The sequence below is a fragment of the Schistocerca americana genome, chromosome 3 (genome assembly GCF_021461395.2).
Source record: "Schistocerca americana isolate TAMUIC-IGC-003095 chromosome 3, iqSchAmer2.1, whole genome shotgun sequence".
Lineage (NCBI taxonomy): Eukaryota > Metazoa > Arthropoda > Insecta > Orthoptera > Acrididae > Schistocerca > Schistocerca americana.
The window spans coordinates 355,649,285-355,677,162 of record NC_060121.1 but is presented as its reverse complement, the minus strand read 5'-3'; positions in this window follow the sequence as shown (position 1 = coordinate 355,677,162).

The following is a 27,878-nucleotide window of genomic DNA, read 5'->3' as shown; positions in this document are numbered from 1 at the left end:
CCAATACTAAATTGGTCATCCATTGATGCCTCAGAACAACGGATCACTTCTTCTAGTCAAGTTGTAATACAAATTTCTCTTCTCCCCAATTCTATTCAGTACCTCCTCTTTAGTTATGTGATCCACCCATCTAATCTTCAGCATTCTTCTGTAGCACCACATTTCGAAACCTTCTATTTTCTTCTTGTCTAAACTATCTATCGTCCATGTTTAACTTCCATACATGGCTACACTCCATACAAATACTTTCAGAAACGACTTCCTGACATTTAAACCTATAGTCGATGTTAACAAATTTCTCTTCCTCAGAAACGCTTTCCTTGCATTGCCAGTCTACATTTTATATCTTCTCTACTTCGACCATCATCAGTTATTTTGCTCCCCAAATAGCAGAACTCCTTTACTACTTTAAGCGTCCCATTTCCTAATCTAATTCCCTCAGCATCACCCGACTTAATTCGACTACATTCCATTATCCTAGGTTTGCTTTTGTTGATGTTCATCTTATATCCTCCTTTCAAGACACTATCCATTCCGTTCAACTGCTCTTCCAAGTCCTTTGCCGTCTCTGACAGAATTACAGTGTCATCAGCAAACCTCAAAGTTCGGCTCCTACCAGTTTTTCCATTTGTCTGTAAAGAATTCGTATTAGTATTTTGCAGCCGTGAGTTATTAAACTGATAATTCGGTAATTTTCACATCTGTCATCATCTATTTTCTTTGGGATTTCAGTTATTATATTCTTCTGGAACTCTGAGGGTATTTCGTCTGTCTCACACATCTTTCTCACCAGATGGTAGAGTTTTGTCACAGCTATCAGTAGTTCTAATGGAATGTTGTCTACTCCTGGGGCCTTGTTTCGACTTAGGTCTTATAGTGCTCTGTCAAAGTCTTTACGCAGTATCGTATCTCCCATTTCATCTTCATTTACGTCCTCTTCCATTTCCATAACATTGTCCTCAAGTGCATCGCCGCCCTTGTATAGACCCTCCATATACTCCTTCCACCTTTCTGCATGCCCTGCTTTGCGTAGAACTGGGTTTCCATCTGAGTTCTTGATATTCGTACAAGTGGTTCTCTTTTCTCCAAAGGTCTCTTTAATTTTCCTGTAGGCAGTATCTACCTTATCCCTAGTGATATATGCCTCTACATCCTTGCATTTGTCCTTTAGCCATCCCTGCTCAGCCATTTTGCACTTCCTGTCGGTCTCATTTTTGAGCCGTTTGTATTCCTTTTTGCCTGCTTAATTTACTGAATTTTTATATTTTCTCCTTCCATCAATTAAATTTGATGTTTCTTCTATTACTCAAGGATTTCTACTTGCCCTTGTCTTTTTACCTACTTGATCCTCTGCTGCCTTCACTATTTTATCTCTCAAAACTACCCATTCTTCTTCTACTGTATTTCTTTCCAACATTCTGTTCAACCCTACATCCTCTGGTTCTTTCAGTTTATCCAGGTCACATATCCTTAAATTCCCACCTTCTTGCAATTTCTTCAGTTTTAATCTACAGTTGACAACCAACAGGCTGTGGTCAGAGTCCACATCTGCCCCTGGAAATGTCTTACAATTTAAAACCTGGTTCCTAAATCTCTGCCTTACCATTATATAATCTATCTGAAACCTTCCAGTGTCTTCAGGCCTCTTCCAAGTATGCAGCCTCCTTTCGTGATTTTTGAACCAAGTGTTAGCTATGATTAAGTTGTGCTCTGTGCAAAATTCTACCAGACGGCTTCCTCTTTCATTTTTTACCCCCTATCATTATTCACCTACTACGTTTCCTTCTCTCCCTTTTCCTACTCTCGAATTCCAGTCACTCATGGCTATTAAATTTTCGTCTCCCTTCAGTATCTGAATAATTTACTTTATCTCATCATACATTTCATCAATCTCTTCGTCATCTGCGGAGCTAGCTGGCATATAAACTTGTACTACTGTGTAGGCGTGGGCTTCGTGTCTATCTTGGCTACAATAATGCGTTCACTATGCTGTTTGTAGTAGCTTACCCGCACTCCTATTTTTTATTCATTACTAAACCTACTCCTGTATTACCCCTATTTGATTTTATATTTATAACCCTGTACTCACCTGACCAGAAGTCTTGTTCCTCCTGCCACCGATCTTCACTAATTCCCACTATATCTAACTTTAACCTATCCACTTCCCTTTTAAATTTTCTAACCTACCTGCCCGATTAAGGGATCTGACATTCCACTCTTTCTCCTGATAACGACGCCCTCCTGAGTAGTCCCCGCTCGGAGATCCGAATGGGGGACTATTTTACATCCGGAATATTTTACCCAACAGGACGCTGTCATCATTTAACCATACAGTAAATCTGTATGCCCTCTGGAAAAATTACAGCCATAGTTTCCCCTTGCTTTCAACCGTTCGCATTTTCAGCACAGCAAAGCCGTTTTGGTTAATGTTACAAGGCCAGATCAATCATCCTGACTGTTGCCCCTGCAACTGCTGAAAAGGTTGCTGCCCCTCTTCAGGAACCACACGAGTGTCTGGCCTCTCAACAGATACCCCTGCGTTGTGGTTACACCCACGGTACAGCTATCTGTATCGCTGAGGCATGCAAACCTCCAGACCAACGGCCAGGTCCATGGTTTATTGGGGTGGTTTGAAATATTATAAAGATCTTATTGGAAATTCGTGCAACATTTTTCAGAAATTTTCTTATTACAGATAAAATTATTATTTGTTGTCTGAGATTGATATTAACATTGTCTGCATGGTTATTAATGTGTAATATATTTTACAGTCCCAATGCACTTCCCTGGGGAACGTCTGAAGATACTTCCACTTCTGACGATGACTCTCCATCCGAGACAACACGCTGCGTTCTCTGCACCAATAAAGTCCCAACTGAGCCATAAAGGTTGTTTGGTGCTCTATATGATCGTATTTTCGTTAATAAGCTTTGGTTTGGTACTAACTCAAATAATTCTAATGCTTTTCAGATGTCAAGATACAAAGCTTCGTCTCGATTCCCTTGACCGAGAGCTTTTAGGATATCATGTGAGAAAAGCCGGAGCTGAGTTTCATATGTTCGATGTCTTTTTCGGAATCCATGCTGGTTGGCATGGAGAAGGTCATTCTGTTCAACATACGTCGTTACGTTTCATCTCAGAATTCGTCAGATGTACAGTAGGTGGACGTGAATGAGACGGGATGACTTCCGATTTCCGCTACCCTTCCTGTAGACGGCTATGACCTTTGATTTCTTCCGTACACTTGGTTTTTTGACCAAGGGATATACAGTATACTTTCGTTATAACGGGAGCTAAGGCAAGTGCAAATTCTGTACAGATTATGAAAAAGATTTAATAGGGCCCAGGAGTCTTGTTTAGTTTTAGCGATTTCAGCTCTGAACGCCGCTGACACTAATATTCACATCATTCATCGCTGCAATTGTGCGAAACTAAAATTGGCAAATATTTCGTCATATTGCTACGGTATATTTGAAAACGCAAAAAATTAAAGACAGGATTTTAATGCCTTTTTATTTATTTTTTTAAAGAATAAAACGACTATCGTAATTGTTGACATGTGCCTTAAGTGATAGTTGTTACACATAACGTAGAAATTGATAAAGACAAGTATGATTTCCAGTTAAAAATCTGTACTGAGACCCATGTTCAACCTTCTTCAGGGAACTTCCTCTGCTTTCTAAAGTATCACTTAGGACTATTTATTAGTGGAGAAATGAGTTTACACGTCGTTGTTCTTAAATGTAGAGAAGTTCTCGACGCGCCGTAGGAGATTCTTTTGAAGCAATGATCGACATAGTTCGTGATACTGAAAGAGGACAGGCGCTACAAGGGGCATAAGGTACCTAAGACTTGGTAGCCATCTCATGTGAAAAGGTTCTCAGTATTATGAATTAATTTTTACAAATGTGGAAGCCACGATTGTTGATATCGGAAGCAAAACACCCAAGAAATGAAATTTCAACGAATCAAACAGCAAAATATGAAAGAATGATGGCGTCTTTATGTGACTATAGATGAAATGCGCGTCTATCGTTACATCCAAAGGACAAAACTGCGATAAAAATAGTTGGCGAAAATCAAATATAAGCCAAAGAGAGTCGTATACCGTTCTTGAGCCATGATAATGTGATAGCTTACACTAATCTGTAGTGACGACAAAGGACACTAGTTGGAACTGGAAATAGTTCCCCTCCTACGCTTTTCCTTAGTTTTGTCCTCATATGACTTGTTCTTTTTCCAGCCACCAATTAAAGGCTTGGAAAGGAGAAAGTTGCGTTGAACAGACATGTTGTCTGAACCGGGAACACCACGCGGTTAAAGGCGCTTCAGTCTGGAACCGCGCGACCGCTACGGTCGCAGGTTCGAATCCTGCCTCGGGCATGGATGTGTGTGATGTCCTTAGGTTAGTTAGGTTTAAGTAGTTCTAAGTTCTAGGGGACTGATGACCTCAGATGTTAAGTCCCATAGTGCTCAGAGCCATTTGAACCATTTTTTTTTAACCGGGAACAAACACTATTCAGAGTTCAAAACAAATTGTAATCGCGCTGAACCAAATAAGTCCGCTTCACAGAGATTATATTCATGAATATTCTAATTCCCCCACTGTTTTACATTACTTCATTTTATCTGTTACACGAGATGACAAGTTACATTTTACATCTGGCGGTTCAGAATGTCTAGCACATGTGGCGTTTTAGTATTACTAAAAGTGTTTACGATTCTGGTTACAAATTACAAACAGTCGTAACTTTTAACGGTATCCACTACTTCGCATATGTCATAGTGACTACTGTCGTATTGGTCCTCTCTCTCTCTCTCTCTCTCTCTCTCCCTGTCGTAACTTTTAACGGTATCCACTACTTCGCATATGTCATAGTGACTACTGTCGTATTGGTCCTCTCTCTCTCTCTCTCTCTCTCTCTCTCTCTCTCTCTCTCTCCCTTGTCTCTCTCTCTCTCTCTCTTTACATTTCAGTAAGATATTGCCAAAGGAAATGATCTTGTTCCTCTCTGGGTTCCAGATTCATCATATTTTCTAACTCGTCTGTGAAACATGAGTTATTCGAAGACAGTGATGCGCATTCTATGCAACAACAGTTATATTGAACTGTGTTCTACATGAGATATTCTGGGAGGAGTTATCTTAGTACCACAGGCACTGTCATCAAGATCATGACGTACGACTGCAAGATAAACAATTCTGGCTTGGCACAGGTCCGGAGACTGTATCAGTGACATTCTCTTGTTAGTATGCAGTCACACATCACACAATAAAGTAAACAAGCGTCACCTTGGTCTGTAAAGTAATGTTCCTTGCATAACTTTTTGAAGCAAGCGCACTGTGTATTTTCATTGGGTAAACTGGAATACAGACACGTCAATATTTTTTTTTTCTTTTGGACAGTATATCATAAACTAAAATTCATAAAAACATGATGGAGCTTTGTAAACTAAAATTCATAAAAAGATGATGGAGCTTTGTAAACTAAAATTCATAAAATGGTGAAGCTTTGTAATGAATCTGCTCCATCATTTTCAATTTTTAAGGAATGAGTAATTGAATTCAATGTGGTATCACTTCGCTCCAAGACGATTCACGTGAAGAACAATGCAAACCTTGAACCACTGCTGAAAATGTGGAGAAAGGGCATAAGAGGATTTTGATAATCGCCAGTTAAAGACGTGCAAGACAGCTGACGCCATACGAATGTCAATGGGAAACATCATCTTACATGAAGAACGAAGTCTGAGAAAGCCTCAGTGTGCGATAGATTCCGCAATTACTGAATGTAGACCAATAGCGAAAGTGAAAACCAGTTTCTGAGTAAAGACTGGACTGCGCTAATGAGAACAAGAATGAGACTGTTCTAGCTGACTGTGTGAGCCGCGTCAATTTGTTACCAAGTACAAAGTGGGTTGATCACATCAAGCCAGAGGGGAATCAATAATGAAAGCAACTTATGAACAAGACACTGTCGGTTTAATCTTTCACTTTATGTTACAGCCAGTGCTTTCGAGCGGTGCAAAGAAAATCTCTCTTCTTGCATGGTGTAAAATGATTACAGGATACAGTAAAAATGTTCTGGAACCATTTGTATGGCACTGAAAAGAGGATTCGACTGCAAAAAAAAAGAAGTTCTTTCATTAGAGAACTGCGGTACCAGATTTATAAGTTGTTGGAACATTCTTTATATTCACGCCTCATTCCCACCTATGCACACATGTAAGATAATTTGTGTTTGAAAAATGTTTTGAGGGCTACGAACAGATTTTGCAACCTTAGTTCGGTATTTTGAAAACATTTCAGAGTCATATTGCAGAACAGGAGTCTACCCACTGAGACAAAAGAGTACTGTATAAAGTTGAATGATCTGCGAGGGTATCCCAGAAACAAATGCAGCGCATTTTTTTTTTTCTCAGCCGAAAACAATGCTACGAATGCGAAACGTTACATGTGTGTTATTTGAAGTCTTCTGAGTGAGTGCGACAAGGTTCCGTCGCTTCCGACAGACAGCGTAGCTTCAGGAAAGTTTCAAAATGTCGTCTGTTGCTGATGTATGTTACAAGCAACGTGGCGACATTGAATTTCTCACTACAGAGAATATCTAAAAACGCTTGTGCGAAGTGTGTGGAGCATCTGTTGTCGACAGAAGTACAGTTAGTTGCTGGGCACGGAGGGTGAAGTCGTCAGAAGGCGGATCCGCGGAGCTCGGCGATTTGCAGCGGTCAGGGAGACAATCCACGGCTGTCACACCTGACCTGGCCCCCTCGGACTTCCACTTGCTTGGGCCATTAAAGGATGCCATTGGTGGAAGACATTTTGAGGACGATGAGGAGGTGATTCACACAATGAAGCACTGGCTCCGCCACCAGGACAAGGATTGGCACCGACACGGCATACAAATCCTTGTTTCGCGTTGGAGGTAGGCCATAGAACGGGATGGAGATTACGTGGAAAAATAGGGTGTGTAGAGAAAACATCATTCTTTCGTGTGCGTAATTCTCATCATGTGAGAATCCTTGAAGAATAAATGCGATTCATTACTCTCTGGGCAATCCTCGTACATTGGAAGTACCGGGTGATCAAAAAGTCAGTACAAAGCTGAATAAATCACGGAATAATGTAGATAGAGAGGTACAAATTGACACACATGCTTGGAATGACATGGGGTTTTATTAGAACCGAAAAAATACAAGAGTTCAAAAAATGTCCGACAGATGGCGCTTCATCTGATCAGAATAGCAATAAGTAAGACAAAGCAAAGATGATTTTTTTACAGGAAATGCTCAATATGTCCACCATCATTCCTCAACAATAGCTGTAGTCGAGGAATAATGTCGTGAACAGCAGTGTAAAGCATGTCCGGTGTTATGGTGAGGCATTGGCGTCGGATGTTGTCTTTTAGCATCCCCAGAGATGTCGGTCGATCACGATACACTTGCGACTTCAGGTAACCCCAAAGCCAATAATCGCACGGACTGAGGTCTGGGTACCTGGAAGGCCAAGCATGACGAAAGTGGCGGCTGAGCACGCGCTCATCACAGAACGACGCGCGCAAGAGATCTTCCACGCGTCTGATAATACAGTTTCACTAAAAGCGCCTTTTCAGGTAACGTCAACATGCTGCGACTGCTGGCGCATCTGATTCTCTCTCTCATTACATTTCCTTTTATACACGATTATCATGCGCAGTCTCTGACGTTTTGCTGTCCAGCGTCATCTGTCGGACATTTTGTGAACTTCGTTTTTTTTTTTTTTTTTTTTTTGTTCTAATAAAACCCCATGTCATTCCAAGCATGTGTGTCAATTTTTACCTCTCTATCTACATTATTCCGTGGTTTTTTACGTTTTCAAATTTATACTGACGTTTTGATCACCCGGTATTTGAAAAGTAATAATATTTTTTACCCAAATATAACATTTCATTGTCAAGCCAACAACATTCCTCGTTACACTTCTAGCCAGAATTATAGCAGTCAGCTCGTAAAGACTTCAAGAACTACTGAATTGTTGCACAAGGTTCACTCTTTAGTGGCGATAATTGGACAATTACTGCACTAATGAGGAACATTCGTAACTTTGGTTTATGTTATTGGCAGCCCAGCTTAAGCACGGGTCGTAAAGGGAGTCGCAGGTTCCCGTGTGCCATTTAGCGCGGCTAGGCCGGAGCCCTGAGAGATGGGACCGCTCCGTAAACAACGGGCCCGCCATCGGTCCGGTTCCAGCGGCCGTGCAAGGCTGTCGCGGACGTTATTACAATTTTCACGCCCCGTTGGTCAGGCGACTTCTTTTTTCTTTCCTTTTTCGTCCTAGGAGAAACATTTGCAGAGCACACGTGGGGGGACGCCTTTCTCGTCCGCGCTGGCGCGTGGGTTCCCGCGTGTAGGCCTTCGGCCACGATCCGTTCGGCTGACAGCGCGCGGTAACGCCTTCTGCGGCGGAGACGTATTATAATGGGCTGTGCGGACCCGCAGCGCTTTTAGCCGAGGAGGCGAAGGCGTCCTTAGTCAGGCAGGTCCTAGTTACGGCTGGCGGTTGCTGAAATAATTCTGCCGGACAGTGATCGATGTGAAGCGCTTTCATGTTGAGATTTTCGCAACGGTCATGCCTACGTGATGTTGGCCATCGGCTTGCAGTGGTCATCGACTTGAATCCGTGAAAGCATTTCATTACGACAAGTTGTCGTGAGGAAAGGTGGCTGCGAGCAGTTTCTTGGCACCGGGTCGGCAAACGTGCCAGAAGTTAAATTCTAAACTCCTGTGCTATATCGCGTGGAGGATATAATGCACTGAGGACGGTGAACGATGTGATTGAGATTGCCACCGACCTAACACATTTGGTGAGAGTAAAACACACTGGTGCGCCAAATAAACTAATGTAGGCTTGTGTATTCAAATATAGAGCTATGTAAACAGGTAGAATACGGCCTATATAAGACGACGAGTGTCTGGCACAGCTGATAGATCGTAGATCGGTTACTGCTGCCACAATGGCAGGTTATCAAGATTTAAGTGTTTTTGAACGTGGTGTTATAGTCGATGGACGAGCGATTGAACACAGCATCTCCGAGGTAGCGATGAAGCGGGGATTTTACCGTACGACCATTTCACGCGTATACCATGAATATCAGGAATCCGGCAAAACATCAAATCTCCGACATCACTGCTGCCGGAAAAAGACGCTGCAAGAATGGGGCCAACGACGACTGAAGAGAATCGTTTAAAGCGACAGAAGTGCAACTCTTCCGCAAACTGATGCATATTTCAATGCTGGATCATCAACAAGTGTCAGCGTGCGAACCATTCAACGAAATATCATCGATATGGGCTTTCGGAGCCGAAGGCCCACTCGCGTACTCTTGATGACTGCACGAAACAAAGCTTTAAGCCTCGCTTGGGCCAGTCAACACCTGCAATGAACTGTTGATGACTGGAAACTTTTTGCCTGGTCGGACAAGTCTCGTTCCAAATTGTATTGAGCGGATGGACGTGTACGGGTATGGAAACAACCTAATAAATCCATGGACACTGCGTGTCAGCACGGGACTGTTGAAGCTGGTGGAGGCTCTGTAATGATGTGGGGCGTGTGCAGTTGGAGTGATATGGCACACCTGATACTTTAGGTATGACAGGTTACACATACGTAAGCATCTTGTCTGATCACCTGCATCCATTCATATCCATTATGCATTTCAACGGACTTGGGCAGTTCCAGCAGGAAAATGCGACACCCCACACGACCAGAATTGCTACATATTGGTTCCAGGAACATTCTTCTGAGTTAAAACACTTCCGCTGGCCACCAAACTCCCCAGACGTGGACATTATTGAGCATACCTGGGATGCCTTGCAATGTGCTATTCAGAAGAGACCTCCACCCCCACGTACTATTACGGATTTATGGACAGCCCTGCAGGATTCATGGCGTCAATTCCCTCCAGCACTACTTCAGATATTAGTCGAGTCCGTGCCACGTCATGTTGCAGCACTTCTGCGTGCTAGCGGGGCCTCTACACGATATTTGGCAGATATATCACTTTCTTTGGCTCTTCATTGTAATTCTCTTTCATCGCCATATTCATACATAGCAGCACATATCATCTCTGAAGGATCAAGCTGTTATCGACAGAGAAATACGTTGCTACCATGTAAGGTACTGCTTTTACCCCGTGAAGAGATGTTGAGATGTGCTGATAGATATCAAAGATGACAAACTTCGCAGGTATTTCCACTCTAAGGCGTTAGTCCGTCTCATGATCTCTTGCACTCCTCGAAAATTTGTGTGTTCATTCTAATCTTCATCGACCAGCGCCAAGTCTTGGACTCTGTAGGAAATGTTGATGCGTGGTACTTACTGGAATTAAGGGAAACGTGGAGGGCAGGACCCACCAATATAACTTTCTTTTCGCACAACCCGTTTATTTAACAGTATATAAACTGTGTTTTACAGATAATCGAAGCACTTAACCATAAAATTTCTTTATTAAAATGAACAAATCTGTAAAATTCTTTTGACCTGTAGCCTTAAGTTGAATAAGCTTTTAATCGTTGTAAAGGTAATCTTAAGTCCTGTATTGCAAAACAGCAAAGAGTATGACAATGACTACAAGATGGCCGGACCGGCAGCCCGTCCATTATCGGGTGAAACAGCGGTATTTACTACCGCGCTGGACACAGTCTCTCTTATTAAATGCCCTTCTGGAACACATAAACACTATGTAAGTACCATTAATGACAAGAGTGATTCAATTACTCAAAACAGATGACGTAAACTTAGCAAACAATATGACAATGATAAGGCTTACTTCAAAGCAACCAACCTCTTAATTTCAGTCGGCAACCAACGTGCGACTGGATCCCAGCCAGTCCCTTCTGACAATTGACTAAAGCTCTAGTGACAGTTGGCTGCTAATATTTTCAAGGTTAAACTGGTTGTCAGTTATTAAGACCGCTCTGAAAGAACGTCTTAAAACATCTCTTGTGAACACTTATTACAAGAGAACTCACTCGACGGAACCACAAGATCCAGCTAAAATACACCAATAATGACCCGGTATTTCAAACACGGAAACGAACAGCTTATTGCAAGGTTATTCAGATTATAACTAATGACTGAGAAATGCAATTACAGTCAAAGAATTGAACCGGTTAACAACTAACTCTAATTACAAGGTCCCTCTTTGTTTAACGGCAACCTGTGCCTTAGTACAATTGTTCCGGCTGTATTTACGACCAAGAGCTGATTAATTAGAACATTAATGATCTGGTACAAACCAGAAAGGAAAGGCAATACAATAGCGGGATAAATTTTCAAACGACAAGTAGTGTCTTAGTACAATACTATTGCCTTTATTTACGACCAAAGAGCCGACCAAGTAAAACTCTTAGGGTCGGGTACAAACCCGAAAATAATAAGTAGGGCAGGTAGACAATGAAACAAATCACCATGAGGATTATAGAATGTTACTCCCCTTTTATCAGCAAGCAGTTCCATGGATTGACGGTGCGTCGCTGCGGTTACTGAGTGGTGCCGCTGAAAGCCAGGTAGAAGAGGGCAGCCAGGTCACGAACAGTCGTCTGACACGAATGTTGCCAACCAACAGACGGGATGTCGGCCTGCTGCTTGTAGTCGACGCTGACCCTGGTGAAGTACTCTGGTATCTTGGCTCTGCGCAGGCCCTCCTTGCGCAGCTCGTAGCTTCAGCTGCTCGGACCTCGTGACCAACTCTTGTCGCGACGCTACCGCCAATCCCCAAACTTCGTGCCTCCCTTTCGGGCCAGCGAACCTTGTATATACATCGGCAAGCTAAGATCTTCTAAGGACACAACACAATGACACCAACTCTTCCTCATAGATGTTGGCAGTGGGGCCGCAAGAGGGATAGTCGATACTACTCCTGAGCCAGTGGCGCCAGACAGAACAGTCTACTAATTCAATGGCGCCACTGCTCAAATGTCTAACTGGTCTTGCTACTTATTTCATCTAGTCTTTGTAGTACCTGATCATAATTGTTTAATCCTTGTATTACGCTACACGCCAATGTTAGGCTTGTAGTCACATTTAGTTCTGATGGTCGGTGCTACATTCTCATACCATCCTGCTCTCCAGATATGCACTAGCAACAACTTCTCTCGCAACGCCAAACAAATATTTAACAATAGTAGAGCTCTTTTGTCGATAAAGATTTTCGTCGCCCCCGCTACTACACTTCCTTCCTTGTTCCGGTCAACCCATGTAGTCGTGTTTCAAATATTTCAGTGACTTCACCTTGACGTTGTTAAACATACCATTATTATTCTTTCTGCTATACTTCGACGTCTACCTTAGCCCACATTCTGTGCTACGTAAGTCACTTATTCCATTTCATTTAGCAGTTCTTCTTCTAAGTCCTCACTATTTTAACTCAGAGAAGCTGTATCATCTGCATTGTAACTATTCGTCTTGTAGTTTTATTCTTCTTCTGAAATTTGGGGTCGATGACCTCGCTGTTTGGTCTCCTCTTCAGAATCAACCACCAACATTCTGTATTTTGCTTCGCTAGGCTATAAGTTGACTGTATGCCTCACGCACTTTTTAACGCGAGCTTGACTACACAGTTATGCTCTAACTTAATTTCTGATAACGGTATCTTAGTCTATCAACGTCAGATGTCATTTTATGAAACTTTGTGTTTATTACACTTATTCTTAGGTATGCAGACAAACACAAAGGCCGGTCGCTGTGGCCGAGCGCGTCTAGGCACTTCAATCGGGAACTGCCCTGCTGCTAAGGTCGCAGGTTCGAATCCTGCCTCGGGCATGGATGTGTGTGATGTCCTTAGTGTCCTTAGGTTAGTTAGGTTTAAGTAGTTCTAAGTCTACGGGACTGATGACCTCAGATGTTAAGTACCATAGTGCTTAGAGCAATTTGAATTTGAACCAAACAGAAAGAAAAGCGTCTTGAGGACATTTCTTTGAGTACATAATGCCTGTATGTTACGAATGTCTCAATTGAGTATCATTATTTGTGCACTCAGCGACTAGTTATTAGTTCTTGCGCCAAGCTGACATCGTTTCAAGTCCTGGCTTCATATTTATACAGTGTCTTTTCTTCAGCCTTCGCTTAATCAATGGACTGACCCAAGACAAGTAGACAGATACACACTTCCGTGACATGTACCTAGATTAATTGTCTGCGACGATAAAATGTGAAGTTCCTCCTGTCTCAGTAACAAATTTGGCTAGAATGCTATACAAACCGATTGTATTAAGAAGACATCGATATGGTGCTGAATCAAAAGATTGCAACAATCAAAAGATTGCAACTCAACACGCACTCCGTTTAAGCAGACTCGTGTATCATGTCGGGAAACCACTTGTCTAACATCGAGAATAGATTTAGTTAGGAGCCTGTATCGCTGCGACGAGGAAGGCGAATTTGTTCATGTATATCGTTTGAAACTATAATATGGCGTAGAGATCTAGCATACAGATCTCAGTCATGCAAGACAATAGTTGCTTGATTTATTTCTGCTTTTCGTCTTGAATAATGGAGTACAGCTTCCAGTCACTATGGTGGCATAGTCTGGTTACTAGTGGAACTAATATGTTGCAATTTCCGTAAAGAACATCGATGGGTTGGTTCAGCGATTAGGCGGGTGTCAAACTAAGAAGCCAAAGGCTAGTTTTTCAATCCTCACTCTGACCTTTGGTTTATTGCTTCTTTCACTCCTGGAATCATTTGTACAAGCATTGAATTTACATTCTCTTGTCTTGCATTTCTCTATGGACACGTAATTGTATCCGGAGATAAGAGCATAAATTTTGCAAACAATAGTTCTTCCCTATCAAAATTCAGATGTATACTTTCTTGTTCAACCTTACCTTGCTTCCACTTGGTTCAACTTGTCATACAGCACTCATATCTCTGTCGATATGTTCGAAATAGAGCTATTGGCAATGATCTGATTTCTGCATCTGGCTCGTTGGAATGTAGATATAACTTATGAAGTATCTTATTTTACTGAGGGACTCGATAATTTATGCGCTAAACACACCCATATAAAAACTACAGGAGTCGGGAGGAAAACTGCACCCTGGCTAACCGATCAAGTCAAAAACCTGTTAAGTATCAGAGATGAAACACACAGGAAATAAAAACGGCTCACGACCTCTGACATCCATCTCACCTACAAGCGGCAGCGCAACCGAGTGATTCATTCTGTGAGGAATGAAGCCTGCACTATGCCCACTCGTTAACTGAGGACATTCACAGGCCCCCGTCTTGTGGAAAAATGTACGAGGTCCAGGAATAGGCAAACTCAAATCCGCAGCTGAACCCCAATTCGTATTGAGGATCTAAATGAGTATATCGGGATGTCTTCATCTCTACTTGGCCAGCGAGTTCCTTGAAGTAGCAATGACTGGTACAAAAGAAAATTTTATTCTGCAGCCGATAAGCCTTAATACGATCAGGAAGTCAATTGCGTGAATTCATTCAGCAGCTGCAGGACGCTACCATATTACGATGCATATGATAAGTTTGCCCGTCGATCCATTACCGCCCATAACAGCAGACATTTTTAACTATTTTCTAATCTCCGGCGTCTTACCAATAACCTAGAAGCAGAGAGTCATAAAACCTCTACCCTTTGAATTCTGCCATTATTATCTAAGACTTTAGAATAGATAGTTCACGATCAACTTACAAATTATTTAGCGTCAAGTAATCTTCTAGACGAATGTAACTCTCGTTACCGGAAAAATCGAACGGTGATGAGGGATCTTATAAACGTAATTGACGAACTGAAGCAAGATATGGACAAAAAAGAGGCTACTTTTATGTGCTTTTTTAATTTCGGCAAAGCTTTGAAATTCTACTTGGTAAATTCAAAATTCTTCTGTACAATGTCTCCACTCATACCCCACATTCCGCGAACACTGTGTAACAATCAGAAAAAGGACAGTACAATGGAGGGATGTAGTATCAGTGGTCGAGACAGAATCAGTATTGAGCCTATTAATCTTGCCACTATATGTTAATGATCTGTCGACTATTACCTCCCATTGAAAGTACACTGATGAGCCAAAATATTATGACCACCGGCTTTATAGCTTGTTTGTCCTTCTTTGGAACAAAATACATCACTGATTATGCACATCAGGGATCCGAAAATTTCTTGGTACGTTTGTGGAAGAATATGTCATTGGATCTATACGCACAGGCGATGTAATTCTTGTAAATAACGGGCCACCGAAATGTGTAGGTGGGGATGGCACCTGATAGCGACCCAGATGGGTTCCATAGGGTTTACATAAGGCGAAATTGGTCACCGAGACATCAACGTCAGGTCACTACAATGCTCCTCAAACAACTGTAGCACGTTCCTGACTCTGAGACGTGGACAGTTATACTGCTGAAAGATAACATCACCGTCGGAGTAGGTATCAAGCATGAAGGAATACAGGATGTTCACAAATGTCATCGTGTCTTCAATCACTACCATAGGTCCAATGTAAGTGCAGGAGAATGTCTTACATAGCATAATACCGCTCCCACCAGACTGCATTCATGATGCGCTGCATGCTTCGAGCGGCCGTCCACTTCGACGGAATGGAGAAAAAATGTGATTCACCCGAAGAGCCGACACGTTTCCATCGATCGATGGTCATCATCGATCGATGGATATCATCGATCGATGGCCATTGCCGATGGTCATCATGATGGTCATCGATCGATAGTCATACCCACCGCAATCGTAACTGACGATGTCGTTGGATCAACATGTGAACACGTAGGGGTGATCTGTTGCGGTTCTCCATGTTCAACAATGTGCGCTGAGCAGTGTGCTCGAAACACTTGTGTGTACACTAGCATTGTGCTCTTTCGGCAGAGATACCACAGATCACCATCTATCCTACTTTAGAGAGCAGGCAAGCCTCCGAACCCCACGTTCTGGAGAGAGTCGTGGCCGTTCAATCACTTAGCGCCAAGTGGTAGTTTCCCTGTCCTACCGTTTTCTGTAGATGATCTCTACAGCAGCACATGAACATTCGACCAGCTTTACCGTATACAAGACACTCGTTCAAAGTACCTACGTAATAATAATCTGCCCTTTGTCAAAGTCGCTTATCGCAATGGATTTTCGCAGCCCACATCTTCGCTAGAGGGTCTCTTCCACTTGCATACGTCTGTTACCGCGTTAAGTGGCCACAACGCCACCATACGGCATCCAACGTCACGGTGGGTAGTGGTTATAATGTTTTGGCTTATCAGTGTACCATTTATATGTTGACGACCTTCAGTTATACCTAAGTTCAAGTCAAACATACCTGTGCACACGAATCCAGCACGTAAATGCTGTGGTGTACGGGAAGGTGTCGTCGTTGAGTGACTGTAAGAGGATACAAGATGACTTGGACAGGATTTGTGATTGGTGTAGAGAATGGCAACTAACTCTAAATATAGATAAATGTAAATTAATGCAGATGGATAGGAAAAATAATCCTGTAATGTTTGAATACTCCATTAGTAGTGTAGCGCTTGACACAGTCACGTAGATTAAATATTTGGGCGTAATATTGCAGAGCGATATGAAGCGGGACAAGCATGTAATGGCAGTTGTGGGGAAGGCGGATAGTCGTCTTCAGTTCAATGGTAGAACTTTGGGAAGATGTGGTTCATCTGTAAAGGAGACCGCTTATAAAACACTAATACGACGAATTCTTGAGTACTGCTCGAGCGTTTGGGACCCCTATCAGATCGGATTGAGGGAGGACATAGAAGCAATTCAGAGGCAGGCTGCTAGATTTGTTACTGGTAGGTTTGATCATCACGAGAGTGTTACAGAAATGCTTCAGGAATTCGTGTGGGAGTCTCTGGAGGAAAGGAGGCGTTCTTTTCGTGAATCGCTACTGAGGAAATATAGAGAACCAGCATTTGAGGCTGACTGCAGTACAATTTTACTGCAGCCAACTTACATTTCGCGGAAAGACGACAAAGATAAGATAAGAGAGACTAGGGCTCGTACAGAGGCATATAGGCAGTCATTTTTCCCTCGTCCTGTTTGGGAGTGGAACAGGGAGAGGAGATACTAGTTGTGGTACGAGGTACCCTCCGCCACGCACCGTATGGTGCATTGCGGAGTATGTATGTAAATGTAGATGTACTTGCTTTGTCAGATTCATCACAGAACATAGGTCTGAAACTTAACCCATGTAAAGCTCAAGCAGTCTTAGTCGCTCACGAAAGACCAAATACTCTTTTGTTGATAAAATCTCTTCGGCCCGTAACACTCCACAGCACAGAAGTAGCCTTTACTTCTGCAAAGACTGAACACACACAACTGCATTCTGTAGTAAGGTATGCCGGCCGAAGTGGCCGTGCGGTTAAAGGCGCTGCAGTCTGGAACCGCAAGACCGCTACGGTCGCAGGTTCGAATCCTGCCTCGGGCATGGATGTTTGTGATGTCCTTAGGTTAGTTAGGTTTAACTAGTTCTAAGTTCTAGGGGACTGATGACCTCAGCAGTTGAGTCCCATAGTGCTCAGAGCCATTTGAACCATTTTTTTGTAGTAAGGTATCAAGATCACTTCAAAATTACAAAAATGTATTTCATCTCGAGCTTGAAAGGAAACTCATAGAGCAACTAGTACTCTCCATTGTTGGTTATGGTGATCCTGTATCGACCGCTCCGTATTGGCAACTCTTTAGCGGCTGCTGCATGTGTGGTGACGCCATAGACGGTGGGGAACCGGTGGAAACGACGTGAACAATTTAACAATACACTATATCTTCAACTCTACACGAGGCAGGCATGCCTCTCCTCGTGAGCTGTGGACGGTGCAGCTGGCATTGGCTGCTAGGACGGCGCCTGGCGATGCAACGTCAGGACTCTGGTCCGGCGACAAAGGCGATGCCAGCGCCAGTTGCGACAGCGGCGCTTCTCGGCGGAGAGTCACGCCAGGCGATGGCCCCCTTGCTCTCCGCTCTGTAATGGTGGAGGCAACTGAGCGCGGGTCTCGTACAAGTGGCAGACGGCGGTTGACGTCGTAACGCCGAATCCTTCCTTGGGCCCCAGTGTCGGCGGCAGCAGGAACGGACGGGTGACTGGCAGGGCTGTGGCCCCATGTCCCGTGGAGGACCCAGTGCTGCTGCACATGCAGCCTGATCTCGAACTGGAGGCTGCTGCTGATGCTGCCCAATCGTCTGGCCATCCAGCGTTGCTCCGGCGCCGTCGTGCGGCTACTCAGCAAAGACCAAGTCCCCAAATCTAATGATGTCCTGTCCTCAAATTCAGCCTCATTCATAGTCCGTCGCTGCCCATTTGGTTCTCCAGCACCTGGTATCTAGTCACATTGCCCTTAATAAAGAGACTGATTTGAGTGCGGTAACACCGACCTTCTAACTACATCATTCTTTGCTGCGATGGACAGTTTTCCATTGCGTTCAGCTAGCCTCGCTTCGCTATTCACTTATCCTACACGTCGATGTTGCGTGGTGGACGGCCAGTATTGTTACCAAAATACTCAGTGATGCCTCCATGCTACAATCAATACCTTCACTGCGCGGTAACAACGGTGAAGTCACTGATGACAGTGTCACTAAAGAAGGGTTATTAAACACCGTTTTCCGAAACTCCTTCGCCAAAGAAGACGAAGTAAATATTCCTGAATTCCAATCAAGAATAACTGCCAAGATGAGAAAAATTGAAGTAGATATCCTCGGTGTAACAAAGCAGCTTAAATCACGTAATAAAGGCAGATTGTGGAACAAAAGCAAACTCGTGATTATCATTTATTATTAATAAAGGCACCTTTACTTCCGCCAGTACTGGTTGTGTGGACGGGGCGTGAGTCATGCTTCGGTTGGTAGAACACTTGCCCGCGAAACGCAAAGGTCCCGAGTTCGAGTCTCGGTCCGGCACACAGTTTTAATCTGCCAGGAAGTTTCACATCAGCGCACACTCCGCTTCAGAGGGATAATCTCATTCTGGAAACATTTCCCAGGCTGTGGCTAAGCCATATCTCCGCAATATCCTATCTTCCAAGGTGCTAGTTCTGCAAGGTTCGCAGGACAGCTTCTGTGAAGTTTCAAAAGTAGGAGACGAGGTGCAGGGGGAAGTAAAGCTGTGAGGCCGGGGCGTGATTCGTGCTTGGGTAGCTCGGTTGGTAGAGCACATGCCCGCGAAAGGCAAAGGTCCCGAGTTCGAGTCTCGGTCCGGCACACAGGTTTAATCTGCCAGGAAGTTTCAGGTAAGATTCTGTTTGGTTAAGTCTAGTGGTTCATCTGGCCTGTACATCAGTGGCTGAGTTAAATGAAACAGAGTAACTCCTGTCATAGTCGCTGGTAAATGAAACGTAGGTCCTACAGTATCACACCTAGTCCTGTTAATTATTAGTCTGCTGCCCCCCAATGCCAAAGTTTTGCCCCACTGAGTTTCCCTTGCTCATAACAACTAGCGACCACTGCCATGTCATTATACACTGAACAGGCTCAGTGGAAATAAGGTTTTGACTCAATCACCTCCTCTGGGTAAAGATATTTTCCCGCTTTTCCCTTAGATAGTTGCAGGGTCCATGTGCCCCCCGACATTATAACCTCATGAGTTGGGCATGTGGTGACCATTCCATTCTGATATTCCAGGCGCTCACGTGCGCTCATGTCCACGTGTCGATCCCCATCTTCATTCATACATTAACGGAATGGAAAGATACCCTAATAACTGCTACTATGGAATATACCATCTGCCATGCACTTCACAGTGGTTTGCAGGGTATAGATGGAGATATAGGGAAAGTAAGGTGGACAGTGTCAAAGATATAAGGTACCAGGCAAGAGAAGTAAGAGACGCACTTCTTGGCGTGAGCAATAGCAATCATGAATTGAAAACAAAGAGCGAAGCACACCTGCTGCGAGTGAATTAGAAAACTTTGATATTAAAACAGCAATTAAGGCACTTCAAGCAGAAAATGTGGATGTGAAAGTAGCAACAAAATCCCTCGAAAGTTTCGTGAAATTTATTGAAAATTTCCATGAAGAAGGTTTCGTTAATGTTCAAATAACTGCATAAGAGATAGCTGAAAGTTTACTGAATGAAACAAAATTTCAAGAAAAAATAATTGACGAGAAGATGCAATTTGATTATGAAAGTGATGACACGGTTTTTAGGGTACAACTTGCGGAGGAGACATATAAAACTGACTTTTGCTGCCCTGCCATTGACACAGTATTAAAAAGTTTGAAAGAAATGTTTGGGCAACTGGCTAAGTACTCCAAAACATTTGGCTTTTTGTTTGCTCCAGAAATTATAAAAACACATAGAGGGTGAAGAACGGAAAACTCTAGGTACAAAACTTGAGAAAGAACTAAGTGTGGTGAATATTCAAAAGATATTATCACATCAGTGCTTTTGGTAGAAATCAAGTGTTAATACTGAAATACTTAAATGAAACTGGAAACCATCTCACAAGAATGCCTGTCTTCTCTCATTGTCAGAGGATCGCTGAATTTTGATGATATTGTTGATGAATTTCCTTGTCAAAAAGCAAGTAAAACATGTTTTGTTTAAACTGTGAAATTCCGAGAATACATTTGTCTAGGAACCATATTTAAGTGATTAGCATTGCAAAATCACAGGTTAATGCAAGCATGAGATAAGCCATTACAGATGTGAAGTGTTGGTACTTTAACAACTGGTGTAACAGCCAGAATTATGAATGCAAGATTGGAAATGTGCATGCATTGTGTTGTACGGGTGCCGGATGTTAGTTTGTGGGATTTAGTTCCGTACCTATTGCACTTGTTTGATCAATAGAGGGATGGTTAATGCTGTTTGTGGGTGACTCTGGAGTTGTCCAATGATGTCCTATATGTGCTTGATGTGCAGCTCACCTGCGCTCATATCTACGTGTCAATCCCCGTCTTCAGTTAGTAGTAACACCCAATCTTCCCTTACTTCATAAATTTTCCAACTACCTCTAGCTTCACTGGATAAGCATGCACTGTTAACACCTGAACACTGCGTGTTTCCCAGCTACTGGCATTTTTACCAATACATGCAATTGATGCTATCAGTTACTCCTGCACCATGGGAATAAAATCGTAAGTTCTGACTTCTCGGTTCCACTAATAGTTGCAATTCCGATAGCAACTCTCCTTGCAACTTCCTTAACCACTTCAAGAATTGCTCGGATGACATTAAGACAGGACTTAACCGACCATGTAGTGCCTGATGGTCTGCCCCCTACAAATTTCTTAGCTCAGCCCTTACATCCCAGATGCTATCACCTAGCGACCTCAGTAACCTTGTTCATGGTTAGTCTTGCATCTACAGGGTGTCCAGAAAAGGACTCCCTGATTTCAAAATTAAATATCTCGAAAACAAAGATCGATAGAGGAATGCAGTAAACGGTATGTTTATTGTGAAAGCTGTAAGAAGTTTAAACAGCAGTTTGAAATAATAGTTACCAAAGCTGCTAACAGATAGCGCTGTAATCGCCATACGTAATGCCTAGTATAAATAGTGATCCCAAGCCCAGAGCGATCAGTTCCACTATTGAACCGTGAAAGGAGGTTAGCGTACCGAAGGAAGAGATTAAAACCATGTACTCCATTGAACAACGCGTTTTTCTGGTGCTAGAGTACCACAGGTTAGAAGAGAGTCCTACGGCAACAAGGCGAAGCTTTCAAGCATGATTTAATGTTCCAAAAGGACCCGATGCGAAAACCATTCGTACGCACTTCGCAAAATTTCAACGAACAGGCAGCGTAACTGATGATCTAGTGGGGCATGTTGGCCGCAAGCAAACCGCAGTTACGCCTGAAAATATCGCCACAGTTTCTGGAATTATTCAGCGAAATCCAATGTCATCCGTCCGTAGAATTGTATCTGAGACTGGTTTGAAGCGTTCCAGCACGCAGAAAATACTGAGAAAGAGCCTACCCATGTTTCCATACAAAATTCAAACGCACCCGTACGAGCTGTGCAACAAAGGGTTGCCTTTGCTAATCAGATGCTCACAATGATCGATAGTGAAGGATTTGATGTTGGCTGCATCTGGTTTACAGATGAAGCACACTTCCACCTGAATGGATACGTGAATAAGCAGAACTGGCGATTTTGGGGTTCCGAAAATCCATTTTGGTGTGAAGCGAAACCCCTGTATTCTCCTAAAGTTACTGTGTGGACTGCAGTAGGCGGCAGAGGCATTACTGGCCCTTTTTTCATTCGAGAAACGGTCACTGGTGCACGTTACGTTGCAATTTTGGAACAATTTGTCACCACGCAGTAAGCGTTAGAGGATCGACCAGGTACTGAATGGTTTATGCAAGATGGAGCCCGACCACATGTGACCGAACAAGTGTTTCGCTTTCTTGAGGAATACTTCGAGAATTGAGTCATTGCTTTGGAATATCCCAAATTTACTGGTGCAGGCATGGATTGGCCTCCATATTCGCCGGATATGACTCCCTGTGACTTTTTTTTTGTGGGGCACATTGAAATACATGGTCTACCCGAAGCATCCCGCCACGCTGGACGAGCTTGAATCGGCGATCTCTGTGGCATGTGAATCCATTTCGGTTGAGACACTACGAAATATGATGGCGAATTTCATTCTTCGTTTGCGCCACCTCTGTAGTGCCAATGGTGAACATTTTGAAAACATTGTGATGTGACTGTTTTGCAAAGATTGTTTTAATACGATTATTTCACTTATGTATGCTGATATGAGCTGTACAGCGTACAGCGCCATCTGTTAGCAGCTTTTGTAACTATTATTTCAAACTGCTGTATAAACTTCTTACAGCTTTCACAATAAACATACCATTTACTGCATTCCTCTATCGATCTTTGTTTTCGAGATACTTAATTTTGAAATCAGGGAGTCCTTTTCTGGACACCCTGTAATACCTGCATAGGTGCTTCCACTGCCTACGAATACTAGTTCAGGGTACTAGCCAAGGACCTGGCATGATCCATGACTTCCTTAGTCACCTGGCGGAGCTTATATGTGTTGTTCATCAAGTCGCTTTCTAAGTTCATAATTTGCGCCGAATGCCACGATAAAAGTTACACTACAACAAAACAATACGCACCGAACAGTTACTTCCTACTTCTCTTTAATCGTGAGACACTTGAACTGTCTACATTGCCTAGTCGTGTGCTCAAAATAGTTGTAAGTAAAGCAGTTCCGCTACCGATTAAGCACAAAGCGCAGAATGTTCGAGTAAATTACACAGAGTGCAACATACGAACACTACCCACTCATCTTACCATTACTTCTAAATTGAGACAGATCCACAGGTTCCTCTGGTTTCATAAAGCTGACTTTCATAAAATCATGCTCTCTAAACTTCGACCTCACGGTTACCACCACAAAAGAATAAAATAGTCTCATTCATCCCAATGATGACACTGCGTGCTATGGGGGTGACGCACATACTGACCGCCGGCAGATGTGGCCGAGCGGTTCTAGGCGCTTCAGTCCGGAACCGCGCTGCTGCTACAGTCGCAGGTTCGAATCCTGCCTCGGGAATGGATGTGTGTGACGTCCTTAAGTTAGTTAGGTTTAAGTAGTTCTAGGTCTAGGGGACTCATGACCTCAGATGTTAAGTCCCATAGTGCTTAGAGCCAATTTAAAAAAATAAAAGTAAAAATAAAAATAAAAACTAAAATAAAAATAAAATTAAAATTAAAAATAAAAATAAAAAGACGTATTGACCAAACACTGATAAGAGAGCAGGCGGGCTTTCGCCCAGGAAAGTCTTGTTGTGCATAGATCCTGAATTTGACACAATATATATAAGACGGTTACGAACGCAAACAGATAACTGCTGTTGCATTCGTCGATCTCACTGCCGCCTATGACACCATCAACCATAAGAAATTATTAGGAAAGGCCTATGCTGTTACGAAAGACTATCATCTGACGCAATTTATGAGATGCCTATTACAAAATAGACGCTTCTTTGTTACTCTGCAAAACAAAAGAAGTCGATGGAGGGAACAGAATAATGGCATTCCACAAGGAAGTGTGTTAGCTCCATTCTTATATATATATATCTATACCAATGACCAACCAATTAAACCTGTCACGAGACCTCTCATCTATGCAGATGATACAGCAGTTGCTGCCCAAGGAAGAACCTTTGTGGAGGTGGAAGAAAAAATAACTACAGGTCTTCAAAAACTGTCTGCCTATTATGATCACAATTACCTGAAACCAAATCCCTCTAAAACACAAGTGTGTGTTTTCCATTTACGGAACAGAGAGGCTAGAAGGAACCTAAACATAACCTGGAGAGGACAGCAACTGACCAACTGCGATACCCCAAAATATCTGGGAGTAAAGCTAGACCGTTCCCTCGCCTTCAAAGTCCACTGCAAGGACACAAAAATTAAAGTGTCTGCTAGGAACAACATCATTCGGAAATTGACAGGTAACAATTGGGGTGCACAACCAGATGTTCTTCGCACATCTACATTGTCCTTATGCTTCTCCGTTGCTGAATATGCCGCACCCGTGTGGCAGAACTCCAACCATGCCAAACAAGTGGACATTGCCCTTAATGAAACAGGACGCATTGTCACTGGCTGCTTGTGGGCAACTCCTGTTAATAAAATATATCATCTCATGGGCATAGCACCTCCACGTATCAGAAGAAGAACAGCAGCAGAAAAAGAGAAGCGGAAACAGGAGACAGATCCAATGTTGTTCGTATGTGAATACCAACATCCAGTATTAAGATCAAGAAAGAGTTTCCTCCGTTCAACGGAACCACTTTTAACGTCACCTGCAAATCGTCGAATACAGCTTTGGCGTAACTCACCATCAGAGAGAGATACTGGAACAACCCTAAAGAAGAACTTGCTAAAGGACGCCACCTCCCAGATAAAACGTGGAAGGTCCTCAACAGGCTGAGAACTGGTATATCCCGATGCAAGGCCAATTTGAAGGAATTGGGTTTCTCTCCAGGAGATGAACTATGCGAATGTGGCGAACAGCAAGATCATCAGCACCTGCTCAACTGTAGAAACCTCCCAGCCCCATGCCCGATGGACGATCTGGTTATCGCCAATGATACAGCAGTGCAAACGGTGGAATTTTGGATGCCATATGGAATTTAATCATGTACTTATATTGTTTGTAAATTGCTGTCTATCGGCTATATATGCATGTTATGTTCTGGACACGAGTAAATAAATAAAGTGTCGGCGGCTGCAGGTACAGACAGCTGGCCAGTGGGGCTGTGGCACCAAGTCACATGAGGGACCCAGTGTGGGGACAAACACAACATGATCTCTAATGGGAGGCTGCTGTTGGTCCTGCCCAAAAAACATTTCGCGGTCCGGCGAGCTTCGGCATCGTGGTGCGGCTAGTCAGGGATGACCAAGTCACCGAATCATTTGGCGTTGTGTCTTCAAATTCAGCCTTATTTATACTCTGTTACTGCCCATTTCTTTCCCCAAAACGTGGTATCTACTCATGTCACTCATAACAAAGAGATTCGCTGAAGTGTGGTGGCAACAATCCGCTTACTACGTCGTTTTTTTGGCGCAAGGGACAGTTTGCTGCTGCAGTCAGCTATCCTCGCTTCACAACTCACTTGCACATCTGTTATTGTATCCTCCGTGTCGACATAACGTGGCTGACGGCCAGTACTGTTACCACAGTACTCCACGGCGGCGTCCTGCGACTTTCAGCCACTTATACTAAAGATTTAATACTTTTACCTAAAATACCAGGTAGTGTCACTACAATCATAATCGCCAGGGAATTTCGTGTGAAAACTCACATTGGCTGTATATGTTAATGTGTGCTCGTTTGCGATACCCTTATGACGTATGCTATTTCGTCCGTATCACTCCTGCCTACAAACAGTTAACAAGACTAAGTGCTGATAAGTGTAGAGATTGTCACACTCTCTGAATGCTCTATCGCCTTTTCAGTCATTGTACTTTCTTTTGCTTATCTTCAACCCTTACATTACTATCTGAACAACACAGCAAAAATAGTCATTCTCAGCAAAATAAAACCCTCTCTGTATCACTGCCAAACACTGCCACATCCTCTAAACCATTTTCTATATCAGTACTCGCGTTGGAACAATATTCCTCAGAATATTAGAGAAAAGAAAATCCTTTCAAACTTCAAAAGGCAGCTAACGAATCATCTTGTATAACAATAGGTATCCGAGGCAGACCATTGTTTGCAGCTCACTCTTGCCAATCCTCCTTCCCCGAACACTTCTCCCTCCAGTTTCTCTACAGAACTCTCTCCTAAATTCTCATCTTTCCTAACAACCATTCACACTTTCATTGCAATCTTCTCTTCTCTCATTACCCTGTCCACTTCTTATAACACTAAACAAAGCTTCAAATGTGCTAAACTAATCAATAGCACAGCATTCTTAATGCCTCCATTATTCTATTATTACTAGTGTTATTGCTGGCAGATATTATTTTTTATTAATGGAAATGGAAATGAAGTCCCATGCTTCTTGACACATCGCAGGGGAACGATGCGGGAGACCCGCACCGCCGACTAGAAAAGGTCCTAATGGCGGTGGTTTGCCGTTGCCTTCCTCCGACCGTACTGGGAACGAATGATGATGATGAAGAAGTCACAACAACACCCAGTTATCGCGGGGCAAGTGGTCATATCTGACCCCGCCGGGAAGTGAGAACGCTACCACGAGACCACGAGCGGCGGACATTTTGTATTAATAAAGGAGATTATTATTATTGAGATTTTTGTGTAATAACCAATCAACATCCTTCTGTATGCCTCCATTATTTTGAAATTATTATGAGTATCAAAAAACGTTCAAATGTGTATGAAATCTTATGGGACTTAACTGCTAAGGTCATCAGTCCCTAAGCTTACACACTATTTAACCTAAATTATCCTAAGGACAAACACATACACCCATGCCCGAGGGAGGACTCGAACCTCCGCCGGGACCAGCCGCACAGTCCATGATTGCAGCGCCCTAGACCGCTCGGCTAATCCCGCGTGGCATTATGAGCATCAATGTTGTCATCGTCGCCAATTATTATCTTGATCAAGTTACCCTGAACGTGGCTACATTCAGCGACTGTGGTATGACTTTCAAATGATAGAGCACAGCAGTCAGTCGTCCTTTTCTTGCAGGTTTTATTCAGCAAATCTAGATTTCGCCTAGTGTCTAGCCATTATCAATGCTAAAAAATACGAGACGTACATAGTCAGGCGATAGTATGAAAAGTTACAACTCGTGGAATAACCTATATGGTTTATACATTAGATTACATACACCCATTCCATAGAATCAATGGATGTTCTGGTACGTCAGCCCCCTGTTCTTCGAGCTTTTGTCACAGTTCGTTCAAGACTACTGTATAATGAAGGTAGGCTTTGCAGACAGCACATCGGTTAGCTGTGTGGCGCCCTCTGTATGAATTACGTAATATAATACTTTCAAGGAAAGCAGCTATGGTCTCTAGTAAAAACTTCAAATTCACATGGTAATAACACAAAAGAAAACACAAGTAAAAAAAACTGTTAGTCTTCTAACAAAAGATAACAGAAAAAGAATACAGATCTATGTGGTTACAAGTTAATCATTCAGAGGCTTGTAATGGCTAATTATTTGTATTTAAGACGTCCTCAATGGTAGTGAAGGATTTTCTGAGGATAATCAACTTTAATTTGAACTTGAATATTGCACACCTTTCTGTGCCTAAGTTAGATGCACAATATAGATGCGCAGATAATTCGTATTGATAATATCTCTGATACTCTGAAATTTCAATGGATTGTTGACAGCAAGTTAATACAAATCTTTGGTGAAACTTTCCAATTACTTAAACAAATGCCTGCAAGATATACGTATTTGATCCCCATACGCAATGAAA